Source organism: Lissotriton helveticus, chromosome 5_1 (genome assembly GCF_964261635.1).
Source record: "Lissotriton helveticus chromosome 5_1, aLisHel1.1, whole genome shotgun sequence".
NCBI classification, from domain to species: Eukaryota; Metazoa; Chordata; class Amphibia; order Caudata; family Salamandridae; genus Lissotriton; species Lissotriton helveticus.
In genome coordinates this window covers 1447760638-1447778601 of record NC_136065.1, presented here as the reverse complement: position 1 = coordinate 1447778601, position 17964 = coordinate 1447760638, and the positions used below count along the sequence as shown (strand labels likewise).

Here is a 17964-nt window from a genome sequence, read left to right as displayed (position 1 = left end):
CTGAATTAAGAATATGAAAATTAATCTTTTTGTAAAGATGGTTTTTATATTGTGTGTTTGAAAATGCCACTTTTACAAAGTGGGTATTTTCTTGCTTAGCCATCCTGTGTACCTCTGCTGATTTGCATATTGACTGCTGGCTTCTGAGCAACAGGGGCTGGGGAGGTGCATTCTCTCAGACAGCCACCGGGGGGATTGATGTTTGTCATGCCTTTCTTGAATGAGTCAAGGCTAGGCTAACTAGACCTGGGCTGCATTCAGTGTAGGGGGAGGAGTCCTCATTAGCACCTGAATAGGCCCAGTCTATCACCTTCCCTGCTGCTGTACTTGGTTTTGATTTTGACGATCCACGGTACTTTGTGTTGAAAGTGTTGCATCTGCAATTGGCTATGAATAGAATTGTTTCTACCCTTTGAAAGTCACATTTGTATTATTGTGTTGTGGATTTTAGTCATTGTGGTCTTGTTAGGTTTGGATAAAGATGACTTATTTTTCTAAACTGGTGTGGGGTCCATTTGTAGTGTTTTCACTGTAATACTGTATGTGTGCACAAATGCTTTACACACTGCCTCTGAGATAAGCCTGTCTGCTCATGCCAAACTACCAAGGGGGTGAACAGGGGTTATTTTAGAAGTGTATCCCCATTACCCTGACTAGGAAGACGGGTCCCCACTTGGAGAAAGGTACCTATCTCTGCAAACTAGAGACCCCCATTTCTAACACTGCTAGATCTGGTTCCTGTGCCCTTGGAAGTAGAATCGTGTGATGTATATTTGAAAATCCATGCATCGACTTTCAGCCCCTGTTTTATCAATTCAGCACCGCCATGCCACTGAAGAATTGATGGATCATCAGCTTCCCGGCTGTGAAATCGATGCAGTGCCTGTTTTGTACCACCTCATTGACGTATCGAGTCTGGATTTTCAAAGTATCGTCCCTCAATGCCATCTCTTCATTGACGTTGTCCAGCAGCAAGCAACTGAGGCCGCTCATCTGGAGATTGACACATTGCCCCCCCTTCTAGTAAGGAACTGATGTATCACCTCCCCTGACAGTATGGAACTGATGTATCACCTCCCCTCCCTAGCCGTAAGGAACTGCCACACAGCCGCGGCCGGCAGTGGGAGTACCTGCAGGGCGGTGATGTGGGGAAGGGGAGGGGCAGGGTGGGGGGTAGTATTGTATGGATTATGGAGCTTCCCAGGTAAGTAAACATTTAAATAAATAAAATGAATTTCGTTGAGTGCACTGCATCCCCAAATGTGATGCAGTGTGCGCAACAAAATTTGTTTTATTTATTTAAATGTTTACTAACCTGTAAAACTCTGTAATCCATACATTACTAACACCCACCCTGCCCCTCCCCACGTCACCGCCCTGCAGGTACTCCCATGCCGGCTGTTGCTGCTGCCACATCACCTCCCCTGGCAGTAAGGAACTGATGTATCACCTCCCCTGGGTGTGAGGATCACATCGCATCGATTTGCTTTTCCAGTGCCTCACCTCCACTGCACCTGTTTTGTCTTTGAATGTCCACGCATCCAAGGTACTTTGTGCTAAAAGAAATGCATCCGTAGATTTCCATGGGTTGAAATTATTTAACCTTTGAAAAGTGATATCTTGACTTGTGTATGTTGGATTTTTATCATTATGGTCTTCTTTTATTCAGATAAATATTGACTATTGTTCTAAACTGGTGTGGACTCATTTTGTAGCACACTGTGTTACTGAATGTATATGTACAAGTGCTTTGCACATTGCCTCTTGGATAAGCCTGATTGCTTGTTCCAAGCTACCAAAGGGGTGAGGAAGGGTTATCTTAGTTGTGTGACTCCCTTATCCTGACTATAGTGATGGTCCCTACTTGGACAGTGTGCAAACCACTGCCAACTTTAGCCCTATTTCTAACATTTGCACAGCCCGCCAATGTAAATTTCGATCAACCTGACTTGCATGCTAAAACATCGACTGCTTGTGAAGAGCACCAATGCAAATCTCCGGCCCAACCACTCCCAACAAGAACTTGATCTTCATGCTGCAGGAACAACTGTCCACAAGGTCAGGCCTGCTCTACGTGCAAAATCAATGACCGTCTGTAACGCTTCCCTGCAGCTTGCAACCCCTCCATCACAAATGAGGACTGTGCTGGACTAAGAAGGTAAAGTTTCAGCGGGACTCACCCGGTCCCTGTATCTGACTCATGCTCCATTGCGTCGGCCTGAACTTGTGACTCTCTTCCAGCCTTGCACTTCCAGATAGCTGAGAGTGCCACTTTGTGTTTTTTGTCGCTATTTTCACCTAAATCTCCGGTCCTACTGTGTCTACCTATTGTTGTTTTGGTCTGTATTTATTGATTGAATTGTGCTCTTTTTTTCTTAATTGGCATGAGACTTTCTTTTGTTGTGTTTTTTACTTTATTACTGTTTGAAATGCTAGATAAATACTTTACACATTACCTGTAAGGTAAGTCTGACTGCTCCGTGCCAAGCTACCATAGGGTTGATCACCGGTTAAATTGGGGTTTGCTTGTGTTTCACCCTAACAAGGATTGTTGTTACTGCTTGAGTCGGGTTTCACTCCTCTCAACCAGTAACTCAATTTTTCACATTCCCCCAGTCAGACAGGCTCCAATCCTAGTGGGGAGGCAACTGCCTAGTATCCTGGCCAAACCAATAAGTGGGCACACAACCTCTGCACAAGGGGTGAAGGGTTTCATCATATTTGATTTATGCAGAAATGGGCACTATAGGAGTGTTTGCAGTAGGGCTCATAGAAACTGCTGCAAAAGTTGGTAGGACATTGCCTATTTACTAGGTAAGGGCCAGGAGTCACCCCCACCCACAGGCTAGTGAGAGGCCTAAATGTTGCCCCCTGGGCACCTTCTTCATAACACACTCAGCCTGTGGAAGTACAGAAGAATAATTGCCTTTTTTTTGTTGACCTGTGAGGAGACCTGAAGGGGTGGACCAGCTCCGATTTGTACCCATGACAAAGAAGTGAATTCCAACGGTCAATTGCCAAATATCCTTTAAAGTTACTGGCCAAAACAAGATGCAAGAGGCTTTTTCCTAAAGATCAGCTGACCAGTTCCAACTGGACCTGCTCCAGACCCTGCTTGTGGCTTTTTCTGGAGTGAGTTTTTACCCTCGAGTGCTGTTTTTTGAGGTCCTGGAAAGGGACCTGTGGCTGTGTCTAAGTGTACTCCTACTAAAATCCTAAAATATCTTATGGACTTAAGACTGCTGGAGGACTGGTACAAGCCTGCCAAAGTGGGTTGCTGCTGCTGCAAATCTGATTCAGCAGGACCTCGCTGAGATGGTATGTGGCCTTGTGGCGAGCTCTTGAGATACATCCCACAGCCGTGCCCCACAGGAAGATTCCAAGCTCCGAAATAGACACTAAGTTTGAAGGCAAAAACCTTGACTGGGCGATGGCGCTAAAAATATCTAGTGGGTGAGGGGAGTTCCCTCTGCTTGCTCGCTAAAGGATTTTAATTTCCAGAAAAAAGGGCGATGGTAGATTTCCTGATGGCAAAGCTAACACCAACATTAATGTTGGGAAAACCCTAAGTGCTAGAGGCCATCAGTGCATCTGTCAGCCATTTGTTTCATAACCAGGACCACCTGGCCTAGGACGGCATTCCTGCACAGGAAATGAGTGACAATGTCTCCGAAGCAGTTGGAAAACACCTCCCCAGCAGGAGCACTGTGTTTTAAAGACAAACTTTCGATTTGGGGCGATTAATCTAGGCGTTCAATGAAGAACAGGAGACATGCACCCCATGCCAACCTAAAAGCATTGGGCCTCATTTATGAAAAGTGACGCATCGCTGCGTGAAAACAACGATGCGTCACTTTTCACTGCGCCCTCCTTGCGAGACCAATGATGCGTCATATTTACAGTATGGCGCATCATGGCGCAAAGAGTTACAGATACGTCAGTATTTCTGACGTATCTGTATGGCGCAAAAGTGACGCATTGCTGGAGTGTGTCACAAAAGTGACGCAACTCCAGCAATGTGTCCTTTCACATGGGGCAAGCCCCATGTGAAAGGACCTGCGTCAGTCTTCCGCCTGCTGTGAGGCAGGCTTAAGAAATTGACGCATTTGTGTCCTAGAAGTGGCGCAGTGAAATCTTATGGATTTCACTGCGTCACTTCTATGACCCTGTCTTGCGTCAGAACCCCCCCCTGCATACATTATACCTGGCGTAGGTATAATGTGGCGCAGGGGTTTACAAAGTGACGCATCTACCTAGATGCGTCACTTTTTAAATATGGTGCAAAAAGGCAAATTTTTTACGCTGCTGGTGCGTCACAAAAAGTGACGCACCAGCGGCGTAAAAGTGACGCACGGCCTCATAAATGAGGCCCATAAGATCTATCCTGCTAGTGGCTACTTAGTACGCAAACATGAATTGATATCAGAGTAAATACTGACGTATATTAATTCTATTATCTTTCCATGAAATAAGTTGGCAGAGTTGTCCTGCATGTATTTATTTAAAGAGTGAATATTGAACATGTGATTTTGAAACAAGAAAATATTTTTTTCAGCAAATAAAGCATATTAGGAGGTTGAAGGCAGAAAAAACAGGTACATAAGACAAATGAGCAAGTCTGACATCGTGATTAAGGTAAACTAATAACAGTCCTTCATACAATAAACAGATTGGTGCATACAATTCTTTAAAAAGGCGCCCCATACTGGAGCGAGTCTCCCCGGGTTTCCCTTATCTTTGCAGTACTACTTTCCATAGGTCACCAGTTTACAGTTAGTAAATTTAATTGCTTTTTCCTTTTGCATACTAAATCTATTTAGGGCGATTAAGCTGATTAACATGGTTAATTTTAATTGTAAACTGATGGGATAGAGCTCCTCATTTGGGTATGGCACCAAGAAAAAATCACCTGTCACTTGCCTGGAAATGTCAATGGGAACACAGGCCCTCAGCCGCTCCACAGGTTTCCTTTTTCAATTAAGCAGCAGGATTCCATTAACCCCAATTCGTCCCCAAGGATCTTGTTTGATCCTAAGAAATTCGAAAGAGCAATAACAGAACTGATGTGCAGAGTTCAGGACTGTCCCTAGACATTCCAAAGGAAGAAACCGCCGTGCTAAGAACTAGCAAATATCACACGACCTAGAGCCAGGCTTTAAAAGTAGAAATTTAAACTGGGATTTGGGTGGGGTAGATATGTTTACACTACACTTGTACATTACAGTGCATCATGCAGCTTTTTATCAGTTGTGATGTTTATTGTAGCAATAGTATTACACATGTTTCTGCCTGTGGATATACAGAAATAGATGATCTCTCATAAGCCTCGTTACAGATCTACAGATTTCAAGACACTCCAATAAGTGTACATGCAGATTTACAGACCTAAACTGACCAGTGCCAGTCTTCTGGTCTACTTACATGGAAACGGTCACAAAGCTGAGAACAAAATGTAGTAAACTACACACAAGTTATTATAGTGATAGCATACAACCGTAATTTGAGGCATTTTTCAAACAATGCACGTGTACTTGTTATATATTATTTTATTTTTTGGTTTATAAAGTATTAGTTAGGCCACTAGGCAGTCGGGGGCTGTGCAGGGTAAAGAATGACCACTGTAGGCCCATAACTTGACAGGAGGGCATGTAGCAACAGATATTGCTCTCGGCAGCGGCCTATAATGCCATATAATTAGGGTTCTTGGTTTTATAGGATTTCTTTTTTTAACATTTCCATATGTATTTATCCATATTTATTTCTGGCCCTTCTTATTAGTATTTATTCATATTTATTTTTGGGCCTTCTTATTAGTATGTATTCATATTTATTTTGTGTTTTGAAAATAAATGGAGTCCACATTTGTTTAACTCTTAGACGTGCTCTCATATGTGAAACCTTGTTGCGTTTTAGCAAATTAAGCAGCCACATATGTATTCAAGCACTACAAACATAGGTGCATATTAGTGTTATAATACAAATATATGTTAACATATTCCTGTATTTAAGAAAATGTGATCCTGTTTTGTAACTCCCTATCTGCTCAGCTTTTGCCTGGCATGCATGAAAGACAGCAGGGAGATTTTTTCACAAAAAGCACAATTTTCTGAATTTTTCCGCTTTTAAAAGTAAAAGCAGACAGGAAACACATTGTTTTCTGTCTTTATTTGCCTGCAAAAAAACGGTAAAAATGGAAAACTGGAAGCCTTATATATAATACCCATGATGAAGCCGCAAAGAGGACTGCAGGAAGAAAACAAGGGAGCTTTCAATTGAAATGATGAAAGAAGAAAACCATTTGTCGCTGCTGTGGAAAATAGAAGATGGTAAGCAAGGAGGGGTTCTTTCCGATCTCACAAGATAATTCGGGAAGTTTAAAATAGGGCTTTTGATGGTGTTAGGTCATGGATGAGTACTGACTGAATGGAACGGCTGGCCTATCACAACTCTAGGATAGGCAGGTTGCCAGCTTTTCGGCTGGATCTAGAGGTGAGGTAGGTAGCGGGGCTTTCAACACCAATCATGCAGCCTTGAAATTGCATCTAGCTTCAATAGGGGCGGCCAAGAGAAGGAAATGAATACATTAGCTCTGGTGGGAGAAACTGGTGGAGTACAGCAGATAGGCAGTAATATTTTTAGAAGCCTGATACCAAACGATTTACCACACAACAGTCTGGTTACACCAAAGATTTGCAAAAGTGATTTGAAAACTTGGTCTGCTATAGCTGTCATATGCTTAAGCAGCCAGCATTGTTCTTCTGGTTCTTTTTACGTTTTTGAAGTGCAGCATGTGTAGTAGTTTCATAAATCTCTAGTAATGGAATGCAGCACAAATTGCTGCATTGCATTACTCTGCACCAGGCAGGTCTTTCCATGGGTATTCCCAAGGAGCATTCATGTATTTTAATGCATTCCCAGATTTACCATAAGCTGCAGACCTGGGAATGCACCAAAATTCTCTGACTTCCCAGGTGAGGCGTAACGAGGAGAAATATGCAAAACACATAGAAAGAGGAAAAAGCCTCAGGGTATTGCTTTCGTGCAGGAAGGTGCCCCTTATTGCATAAAACCAATCCTCCTTAAAGCAGACCATAGAAAGTTACAAGCCCGATTAAGTTCTTGCGCTTGGGGTGATTTTAAAATTACTTTTCTGTGTGCATTACTGCGTGTTGCAGGGTGCACAGTAAGCGGTGTGGGACCACTCTAATCATTATCTGGTTTAAATGTTTTTGAAGCGCCTGTGTTATTACCTTGATTCTGCACTTTAGGATGTTTTAGGACATTTTACCAATGTTTTTATATTTACTTACCCCTACTGTCGCTGACCAGACCGCGGGTGCTCCTTCGGCGTGGAGACGTCCTGCTTGGAGCGCCATTTTTCTTTCGCTCCATTAGCACATTCTCCAATGCCATTTTGGGAGGGTTACTAGTCCAGTCACCCACCTGGTTGCTTTATCTAGAACACAGCAACGCAACTGAGCAGCGGACCATAGAAAGTTACAAACCTGTGCTGACTCCCGTTTAAGTTCCTGCACTTGGGGTGATTTTGAAATTACTTTTCTGTGTGCACTACTGCGTGCTGCAGGGTGCACAGTAAAGGGGGCCAAAGGCACACCAAATGCAAGCCCGCTTGCGCCCGCATCCGGATCGCGGCCAGCGCAAGCCATGCTGCCCAAAAAGACAGAGGCATAATTCAAAGATGGGGGCACGTTGAGAAGATGGCGTTAAGAAGGGAAACATGCCTTGGTATGCCTCTAGACGATGTTGGGGTGGGGAACCTGGACTTCTGCTGGGAGGCCTGTGGCCTTTTTGCACTTTACACTAGGCCAGAGCCCAAGGTAACAGGGGTTGTACTGTCTCTTCCCAGACCTATTGAGATAAAAGCATGCTTTATCAACTGCAGATCCCTTCCCAAGCACACTTTTGATGTCTGCCAGTCCCTAGAGGATACCGTGTGGGATATAATGTTCCTCACTGAGACTTGGTAAAGGATGAAACAAACCACAATGGGACTTAGGCGATTTCCTCACACCATCATAGTGTGTGTGCTAACAGGGGGGGATAGATATTGGGGAGGGCAGGCCATTATCTACAAGGATTCTTGGGAGATTACCACCTTCAACCTGGGCCAGATAGGCAACGTCAAAGGACTCATCTGTTGAATTAAAATATGCCCCTTCTTCTCCTTTTCATGGCTAATTCTCATTAGGCCTCCAGATTGTCCTCACAGCCACATGCTAAAACTTGCAGTTTGTATTGTTCAGATATCCACACACTATGCCAATTTTATGGTGTTGGGGGATCTAAACCTCCACATTGACAACCCTGAGTGCACACACAGCGCGCATTTTACAGTAGCACTCACCGGCTGTAACTTAGTTCAGTGTGACGTTTCCCCTACTGATAACACTGGCCACATACTAGACCTTATCTGCTCTAATATGCTGCACTTGACCTGGATGGACCATTTCTTGGTCCCTTTTCATTTGTGCCTCAGAACCAAAAAGGTGGTCATTTTAATACCTCGCAAAGTTAAAAGGAATTGGAGTAAAGTCACCACTGAGACCCTGGGCCCAATTCTTGGTAGATCAAAGCCGCAATTAACTGACAGCCCGAATGAGACGCCGTCTGTTTTAACAAGTGGCTGACAACTGCACTTGTCAGAATTGCCCTATTGAGATCATCCAGATCAGCTCCATCAGCCCCATGGTTTTTGGAGAAATGTTGGCTGGAAAAAAGTAGGTGTAAAAGGCTGGATTGAAAGGGGAGAAAGATGTATACGCCTGATGCAAAAAGGGCATACAAAATAGCCTTGAAGAGATACCATAAATTACTTAATTCTAAGAGGAGGGAATACATGGTGGACAATATCGCTAGCTCTGAAAACTTCTCAAAGGAAGTTTTTAGGATTGTGGAATCCTTTACAAAGCCCACAGTGTAGAACGTGGCTACCGCCCTCTCAGGCCCTATGTGCAAGCTTATCGAATTTTTTCTAAGAAAAGATAATGCACCTATACTCCTTTTTAGGTTTCGACCTGGCGAAAAGCTGCGCCGCGCAGCTTTTCGGCGCAGGTCGAAATCTGTTGAGTTACACTGTACACTTCAGTTCAGCCTCTCTCTTCAATTGGCTAGCTCCATAAATGGAGGCTAGCCATTGGAAGAGAGAGGCGTCCGTCATTCACCCAGGCGATTCGTGGGCGTTCCTGCCAAGTTTTTCTCATCCCACCCCTTTGTGAGGTCATTCCGGCGGTGGGCGGGGTTTATTTTTGTTTTTGTCGAGTTGTCATTCCACCGCCGGAGGAAGTCCAGGTGAGTGCTTTCCCGCACCCCCCTCCAACGGAGGAAGCCTTCCCGACCCCCCCTGTCCGTGTGCCTTTCCCCGTTCCCGCCCCCTCCCGCTGTCCGTGTGCCTCCCTCCAGCGCTCTGCCTCCTTCTCCAGTCGTCTTTATTATCGGTGTCCACTGCTCTCTTTGCTATCCGCTCCATCAGGGATTGACAGGTGCCTCCTTCACGCCCTGCCCAGTGTGCCCACCACCTCGCCCCGCGCGTAGGGCATCTCTCCACACAGTGCTGTGTACATGGCCTTCCACGCACTTCGCCCTCCATCCCCGCCCCTCCCCCACCGCCGCACGCCCGCCTGGGTCTTGGGCAAGGACGTCGCGCGCGGTTCGGGCGCAGACTCACCATTTGTCCAGGCTGCCTCGGACTCCGGGAGCCGCACTGGCGAAGAGGGGGGTTCGGGGGCGGCAGACAAGGGGACGTCTGCGGTCGGACCCGGGAGCAGAGTGGCTCAGCAGTCCTGTGTCATTGGCATTCACCAGACGGGCAGAGCGGGCTCCACACAGCGGCTCCGAGACACCACTCTGCATGAGGAGAGAGCAGGCAGCGAATACCAATTCTTAACCTGCTTCTAGGCGCTCCTAAATGTCAGCCATGTGAACCGAGGCACGTACTGATGATGTATTTCCTAGAATCCCTACACGTTGTCGAGTGAAACACCACAAATTATAATTTAGGCGACAGTCTAGAGCTGCCTGAAACTCTCTCAATACAGCTTGTTTTCAGCCATGGTGTGTTTGATCGCATAGCGCTTGTTCACCATATTGCAACCTCGCAGCACTGCAGTGTATGCTCAACGTGATAATACTCACGGTATCAGCTCCAGATAAATCCACCGGGGGTGCAAACTTCTGACCGCCATGAACTGCATTAATCGGCCCATTGAGGTGTCTTATTTGACCTTCGCTGCTTAGTTGCCGGCTGCACAGTCACCGGAGGGTCCCCATTCTGCAGTTTGTCTGTTCTTTCCGCCCCTCCTCACCTGGGACTGAGCAGGCAAGGCCTAGTGCCAGGTAGTTCAACACCTGTGTCTTTTCTGTGCTCTCCTCTTCAGTGCTGCATTTCTGGGTGTCACGGAGTCACCGCAGATTTACTGCTTCTCCTGTGCACGTGGAGCATCAGCGCTTCTGTACTCGGTACACACCCAATGCCTTCCCTGTACTCCATCGACCCCTCGCCTGTGTCCAGTAGATCACCTGACCATCTCCTGTACTCCTGTCAACCAAAGTGTCTCTGTTGTGCTCCTGGAAGCCTCGGTGCTCGCAGATTTCCCCGTACTCCGGATAGTACACACCAGTTTCTCTCCTGTACCCCTCTCAGACCTCGTAGCTCAGATGTGCTCCTAGAAGCCTAGGCACTTCTCATGGTGCACTCAGAAGCCAATTTGCTTACTCCGTGCTTTACTTCTCTCTACCTCTCCCCCAGAAACGATGTTAATACATCGATCAACCAATTCTCTGACCCCAAGCCAAACCACTATCTAACATCTTTCTTCAGTCAGTCACTCCACTTAGGTCCCAAGTCAGACGCCATACAGCGCACGTCCGGATCCTGTAATAATAATATAACAACATTTTTTAAACTATCGCCATACAACTGCTGCCCAGTGCCTCAACTTCCCAACTTGTCCAAAACCACGCAGCAATTAACCATCAATTGACAGCTAGTTCACTTGAGTCCACCACAAAAACCTCGCCTCTACTGCCCTCCTTGAGGTATTTGCAATATTCAGCAGCCCACTACGGCTCCGTGCTTCTGATTAGCTTCTACCAAGGAATTTCAGGCATGGAACTGGAATGTTTATTGGCGCTCTTCTGCCTGTGCCACATCCCAATCAGGTGCAGTTAGGTCGCCACTCTTCTCTTTTACTATACAGCACCTCTTTCATCAACAATTCATCCAACCAAGGTGCTCCAGTGTGTGCGTGCATGTGACTGCTCCAGAGTGTGTGTGTGTGTGTGTGTGTGTGACTGCTCCAGTGTGTGTGTGTGTGTGTGTGTGTGACTGCTCCAGTGTGTGTGACTGCTCCAGTGTGTGTGTGCGTGTGTGACTGCTCCAGTGTGTGCGTGCATGCGACTGCTCCAGAGTGTGTGTGACTGCTCCTGGGTGGGTGGGTGTGTGACTGCTCCAGAGTGTGTGTGTATGTGACTGCTCCAGAGTGTGTGTGTGTGTGTGTGTGTGTGTGTGACTGCTCCTGGGTGTGTGTGTGTGTATGTGACTGCTCCAGAGTGTGTGTGTGTGTGTGTGTGTGTGACTGCTCCAGTGTGTGTGTGTGTGTGTGTGACTGCTCCAGTGTGCGTGTGTGACTGCTCCAGTGTGTGTGACTGCTCCAGTGTGTGTGTGTGTGACTGCTCCAGTGTGTGTGTGTGTGTGTGTGACTGCTCCAGTGTGTGTGTGTGTGTGACTGCTCCAGTGTGTGTGTGTGTGTGTGTGACTGCTCCAGTGTGTGTGTGTGTGTGACTGCTCCAGTGTGTGTGTGTGTATGTGACTGCTCTGGTTGTGTGTGTGGCTGGCTCTGGGTGTGTGTGGCTGGCTCTGGGTGTGTGTGTGGGTGGTAGTAATTGCTGTCTGCTGAGCTCGTCTGTAGGGTACAATAGTTCTCACATTTGCGAGAGATTAAGCTATTGGCAATGTAAATGACAATGCCATTTATTTATCTGTTTCCAAAACCAACACATACATACAAATTTTGTCATTTACAATGCCAATAGCTCTAACTTCTCCAAAGGCGAAACCGTTGCATTGTAAATGCTTGTTTATCTTGGTAGCAGAATCTAGAGTAGGTGACAATTCTCTTGCCCCCCTAACAATCCATATGTATTTACAGCATTTGTTCAGATCTCAGCAGAGGTGTCAGCGGCTGAACTTAGGGAATGTAAATCAGGTTCACCAGGGGATCCCTGCCCGGCGCATTGGTTCAGGCTGCTGGCCGAGTGTCTTATTTAACACAGTGTCACATGCAATCCTGCTGGAAAGGTTAAAACTTATAGGAGTTCAGGGGGTGCCACTTCAGTGGATTTCTTCCTACCTTTGAGGCTGCGGTCAGCAAGTTTTCCTCCGCCCGTAAACCTCATCAGCTAAACAACTTAGATACAGATTGCCTCAAGGCTCTGGCTTAAGCCCACTGCTTTTCACTTTCTACCTGGCTCCACTGGCAGCCCTCATTCGAGGAGAGGGGTCAAGGTGGTCTCTTACGTGGATGACACCCAGCTGGTGTTCTCCTTCAAGGATTATTCCACAGCAGCTTTCTCCTCCCTCAAAGACTGCCTGAAAGACATCACAGGATGAATGATTGAAAATTGCTTGAAACTGAATGCCGATAAGACAGAGGTCATATTTTTAATCAAGCTTCACCTCCACCACCATGTCAATGGTGGCCGGGGGAGCTGGGTTCCATGCCCTCTCCTAAGGACTCGATTAAAAACCTTGGGGTCAGAAGGGAAAAGGACTTCACCCTCGCTGCTCAAGTCCAGCAAATTTCGGCAGCTTGCTTCCGAAAAATGTGATCTATCAGAAATGTTTAGGCTTCTTGCCCGAAGAGAGCCATAATATCATGATCCATGCTCTCGGGACATCCCACCTTGACTATGCCAACTGTCTTTATCTGCGGATGCCAGGGTACCTGATCAAAAGGCTTCAGACAGTGCAGAATGCGACAGCAAGGCTCATCCGCAAGGTCCCTATGTGCCTGCATATTTCCCCCCAATTTAAAAAGCTCCACTGGCTCCCGGTAGCCAGGAAGTTCGAATTCAAGGCCCTCACCCTCACTTTCTGTGCCATCCAGGGTAAAGGCCCCAACTACCTTAGGCGGCGGCTTAACCTGTACTGTCAGGAGCGAACACTAAGAACCAACCATCAGCGTTACCTTAGAGTCCCTCGTTTTTCCAAAATGAGACAGGGGCAGGTCTTTCACAGTAAGGACCACCAAACTTTGGAATGCCCTGCCTCACCACTTACGCATGCTGAACTCAGAGCAGGATTTTATAAGGGCACTGAAAACGGGCTCTTTAAGCAAGGGGAATAGCTGCCCGTCAATCTCTTTGGTCTGCTTCACTGGCACCGGACGCCTCGCCTGAGGTAGCTGTGCACTTTATAAGTGCCCTTGATTGATTGATGGGATGCAGGCAAACCTTGCACTATGGTGCAAGGGTGCCAATATTGTCGCTAGGTAGCCAAAAGGATGCAGGGGCAAAGGTAGGAATGCAGTGTATTGACTTGAATATGACGCATAAAAGCCCTTTCCCTTTCACGCATGACTTGCAGTGTTTGAAAATACCACTTTTAGAAAATGGGTACTTTCTTGTTTAGCCACCCTGGGTGCTTACGCTGATTTGTGGATTGACTGTCTGGCTTTTGAGTGACAGGCGCTGGGGATGTTCATTCTCTCAGACAGCCACTGGGTGGTTGATGTGTGTCCTGCCTTTCCTGAATGAGTCATGGCTGGGCTGAATAGACCTGGGCTGCATTTAGAGAAGAGGAGGAGATGTCATTGCACCTGCATAGGCCTGGTCTGCATTACACAGTGCTGTCTCCACCTCCTGCCAGGAAGCTGGACCCAGAGAGGACAAAAATGGTTTGGACTGCGCACAGAGCCTTTCTGCCACAAGAGAACAAAGAGAAATGCAGTATAAATAATTGGGCCCAGGCCCCAGAACTTTAGATTACTTCTGTACTCAAGAGGAACCTCTGCCAAGGAGAAGAGCTGGTACAACTGAAGGAGAACTACTTCCCCTTTGCTGTGTTCTATCTGGGGTTGGTCTGCAGTGGCTGTAGGACCAAGACTTTGTTGTGTATCCTGCCTGAAGAAGATCTCCAAGGGCCTGGTGTAGCGCTTGTTTCCTGTACAACATTTCCTATATCCTCCTGCATCTGGGACTGCTATTTTAGCTGCCACAGAGGGAAATTGCAACTCTGATGCTGGTAAGAGACGTAGTGACCTGCAATGAAGCAGTAGGCACCACTTGCAAAGAGCACAATGCACACCCCGATGCTTGCCGACACCACACTGTGTCGATTCAGATGTCATCACCTAGGCCACTGCCTGCACCGGAGCCAAGGGCACCACTCATGATGCTCTTGACGGACAGCCTCAACTCACACTGTAGCCCCGACCTCACCAACACCATTGATTCATCATTTGGGTGCCAATACTGGAAGTGGGTAACTTCCTGAACCCATCGAGACTGCACTATTGTGAGAAACCAACGCCTCGCTGCCACCGCAACATCACCTCTCTGCGACAGTAAGGAACGCACTCCTCACCTCTCCTGCAATGCAGTAAGCAACCAAGTCCTCACCTCCTCTGGGGTCGGAAGGAACCAACTCATCACCTCCCCTGTGGTCGTAAGGAACAGACGTTGCCTGGCACCTCCCCGGCGCCATGCACCGTCTTTGCTTTCATCCTTTGCCAAGGTACTGTTCTTTGGGGGTCTGGCTCCGCACCCGAAGCTGCGCACCTTGCAGTTGGCACCATACTTTGGATTATCATCTGTCACAATGTCGTAATAGCTCTAGGTGGAGTTATTTGCTGCTACAAGTTTTATTTGTGTGAATAACCTATTTTTTTAGGATATCTGGGTATATGTTTTATGGATTTTTGTGAATTTGGTCTTGTTAGATTTAGGCTAAAGATTACTTATTTTTCTAAACTGGTGTGGTGCTCATTTGCAGTGTTTTTTCTATGTTACTGTATGTGTGCACATATGCTTTACACACTGCCTCTTAGATAAGCCTGTCTGCTCGTGCCAGGCTATCAAGGGGGTGAACAGGGATTGTCTAAGGGCGTAACACCCGTAGCATGACCAGAAGCATGGCAACTTGAGCAAAGGCGCAAACCACTGCCAACTAGAGACCCCCATTTCTAACAGAACTATGATTGTATAATCAAATATGAATGTTATTTTTTAGTAGTTTAAAGCTTCCTGTGGCATTGAATATGTGTGCTAATTTTCATGGCTCAAGTAGGCCTTGAAGCCAGATAACTCAGCTTTATGCATTTGCTTATTCGGAAGAGGAGCAATCCTGCTTTCAAACTTGGCAAAGTGAAAGCGGGGATTTAGGACAACAACGAGCCTAGTATTAGAGGCATGACTGATATCGTCTCTTCAAAGATGTTCATGTCAAGAGACACGACGATGACAGACTGAATTGATCTGTAGAACATTGCAAACAAGCATCACTCTCCCATAGACTCAGACCCACTTGCTACTGGGGAAATCAACTATGACTCATTGGGCCAGATGAACAAAAATCTAATATTGCGATTTACTAATTGCGATTTCTGATGTACGGACAGAAACAACTTCTAAAAAGCGATTCCTTGTGGGTCGCAAATTGGCCTACTCATGAGCACTAATGAGGTAGGTAGCAATTTGAAATTCATTAGGAAACGCAGCCATCATAGTGATGGAGACCAGCTGGTATTAGCAGACCATCATGTCTATGATTGCTTTTTTTAATAAAGCAAACTTTTTTTGAATAAAGGAAAAAGAGATGCATTTAAAAGTTTTGAAGTTTCATTTTTTAAGCTTAAGTAGTGGTCTGTGGGATCGCTGCCTGCTCTAAAACAAAGTTACATTCATAAAAGGGGACACTTGCGGATCCCTTCCTATTTGTGAAAAGATACCACTACCTTTTAGTAGTCAGTAGAAAATGAATGTTTCGCAACAATAATTAGGTTGTAAAACCATTCATACATAGCACTGCAATTTGGCATTGGGAAGTGAAGCCCTATGCACCCCCCTACAAAATACTGAATCGCTAAAACAAATTCAGATTTAGTAACTACTTACAGAATGGTAATTTGACAATTTGTACATACCAACATGCCAATCGCAAATGGTTGATTCCGCGAATCGGCCAGTTTGTAACCACAAACAAGTTTTTAAAATGTGGGCTTAGTTCTCACACACACAAAATAAACGACATAGACAGAATACTGCAGTGTTAAAACAAAGTCCGGCACATGTTTACACCACATCAGACTTCAGAAAGTTATTCTTTCAGAGGTATTTTCAGAAGACTATGAAATGAACAAACTAGAAAATCAAAATCTGGGTCTGTTTTGAACTCAATGACCCTGCGGTCTAACTGTGTTCGAACTAATTGCATATTCAGCACCATATATTATAGCTTCCAAAACTGACTGATTTTGAGTACAGTTGTTGTTTTAAATAGAGATGAAGCAATGCCTTCGTGCTCTTTGTACATGTTTTATTGTGGAATGTTCTAATAAATATGCAAGCCTATGTTTTAATTGAATATGCACAAAGGAGAGCACTGGCCAAAAAGTTTAAAATTCGTTATGTTTGTACATAATATGTTTTCTGTTTCAGTGTACGCATTGTTTAACCAAGAAAGATGCTCACAATAAATATAATAATTGTTGTTTTTTTCTCCTAGGTTAGCGTGATAAGAATAAGGTAACAGAATGAGAATGAAATGCAATCTGCCATTTTTAAAAGGCATAACCAAATATTCCTCAGAATATTTTTTCTCTAGTCTAGGAACAAGCTTAATACTACCTTCTTAATGGTTGATAATGCACAAGAAATGTTTTTAGTCCACTACTAATTCCTTCAAAGTCGAGTCGTGACTTATTGGATCGGAGATTTAATTTCTCATCTGCCAAAGTTAAAAGAAAGAATCCCACACATAGTGTCAGTGACCATGCAGAAAAATACCAAAGCTATGCTGCCTATTTGTTCCACTAAAGTAAATGTCCCAAGGATACTTAAATTAGTAAATATATATATGTTGTGTGAGCAACAACGCAAGAATCAAGTCCCAATCGTAGCTTGCTCTCGGCAGTGTCTCTTGAAGTGAATTTAGGGGGGCACACATTAGTCCACAGCTAAAACTAGTTGGGCCACCTACAGAGATGTCTCTCTCTCTCTCTCTCTCTCTCTCCACACATATTTCTATTTATAAATACTTACATTATATATTGCATAATATATTATATATGCATGTAATAATACATATATATTTATAAACATACACATATGTATGTTTCAACATATTTGTTTAAAATATTTAAATCGGGTTTTATGTGAACGTGTGTGTGTGTATATGTGTTTCTATACATTTAGATATAGCTATATACACACGTAGATAAAAAGTCAGATTGAAACATTTTAAGCAAACACCGGTGCTTTACAATGAAAGTTAGTTGCCTTTTATGGTATCTTATTGCTATTGTAGGGTGTGCATATCACCCGGAAGGGTATCCTGGCGCCTGTGAAAGGGGGAGTGCTGCCTTTCTGGAGGCCTATTGTAACAACCAGTTTTCAAATTCTTCTGGATTTAAAGTAAAGAGCTGGGGCTCTAAAGTGGTAGGGGAGTTATTGCCAGGCTTTGGGGTGATGTAGGAGACATGTTAACCTCTGGCATGGCTGATTTGGGGGATATGAGGAGTAGGATAAGCAAAAGGTGGTTTCTTGACTCTGGCGTGAAACAGGATGCAGTTGTCTCCTGGTACCTAGGCACAGAGATCTCCTGGTATCTAGGCACAGAGACGCTGGAAAAAGTAACAGAATACAGATACCTGGGAATGTGGTTTGCAGTAGCCTGAAATGGTATATCCACCTTGATGCATTAAAAATGAGGGCATCGGCTTCCGTGAA

General features: G+C 45.3%; 1 protein-coding gene across 3 annotated transcripts in view; it reads left to right on the top strand.

Annotated features, from left to right (window-relative positions):
- The window catches only part of LOC144755472 (chemokine-like protein TAFA-2), a 908084-nt gene that overhangs the window by 638995 nt on the left and 251125 nt on the right, over nucleotides 1–17964 (top strand). The window lies entirely within an intron of this gene.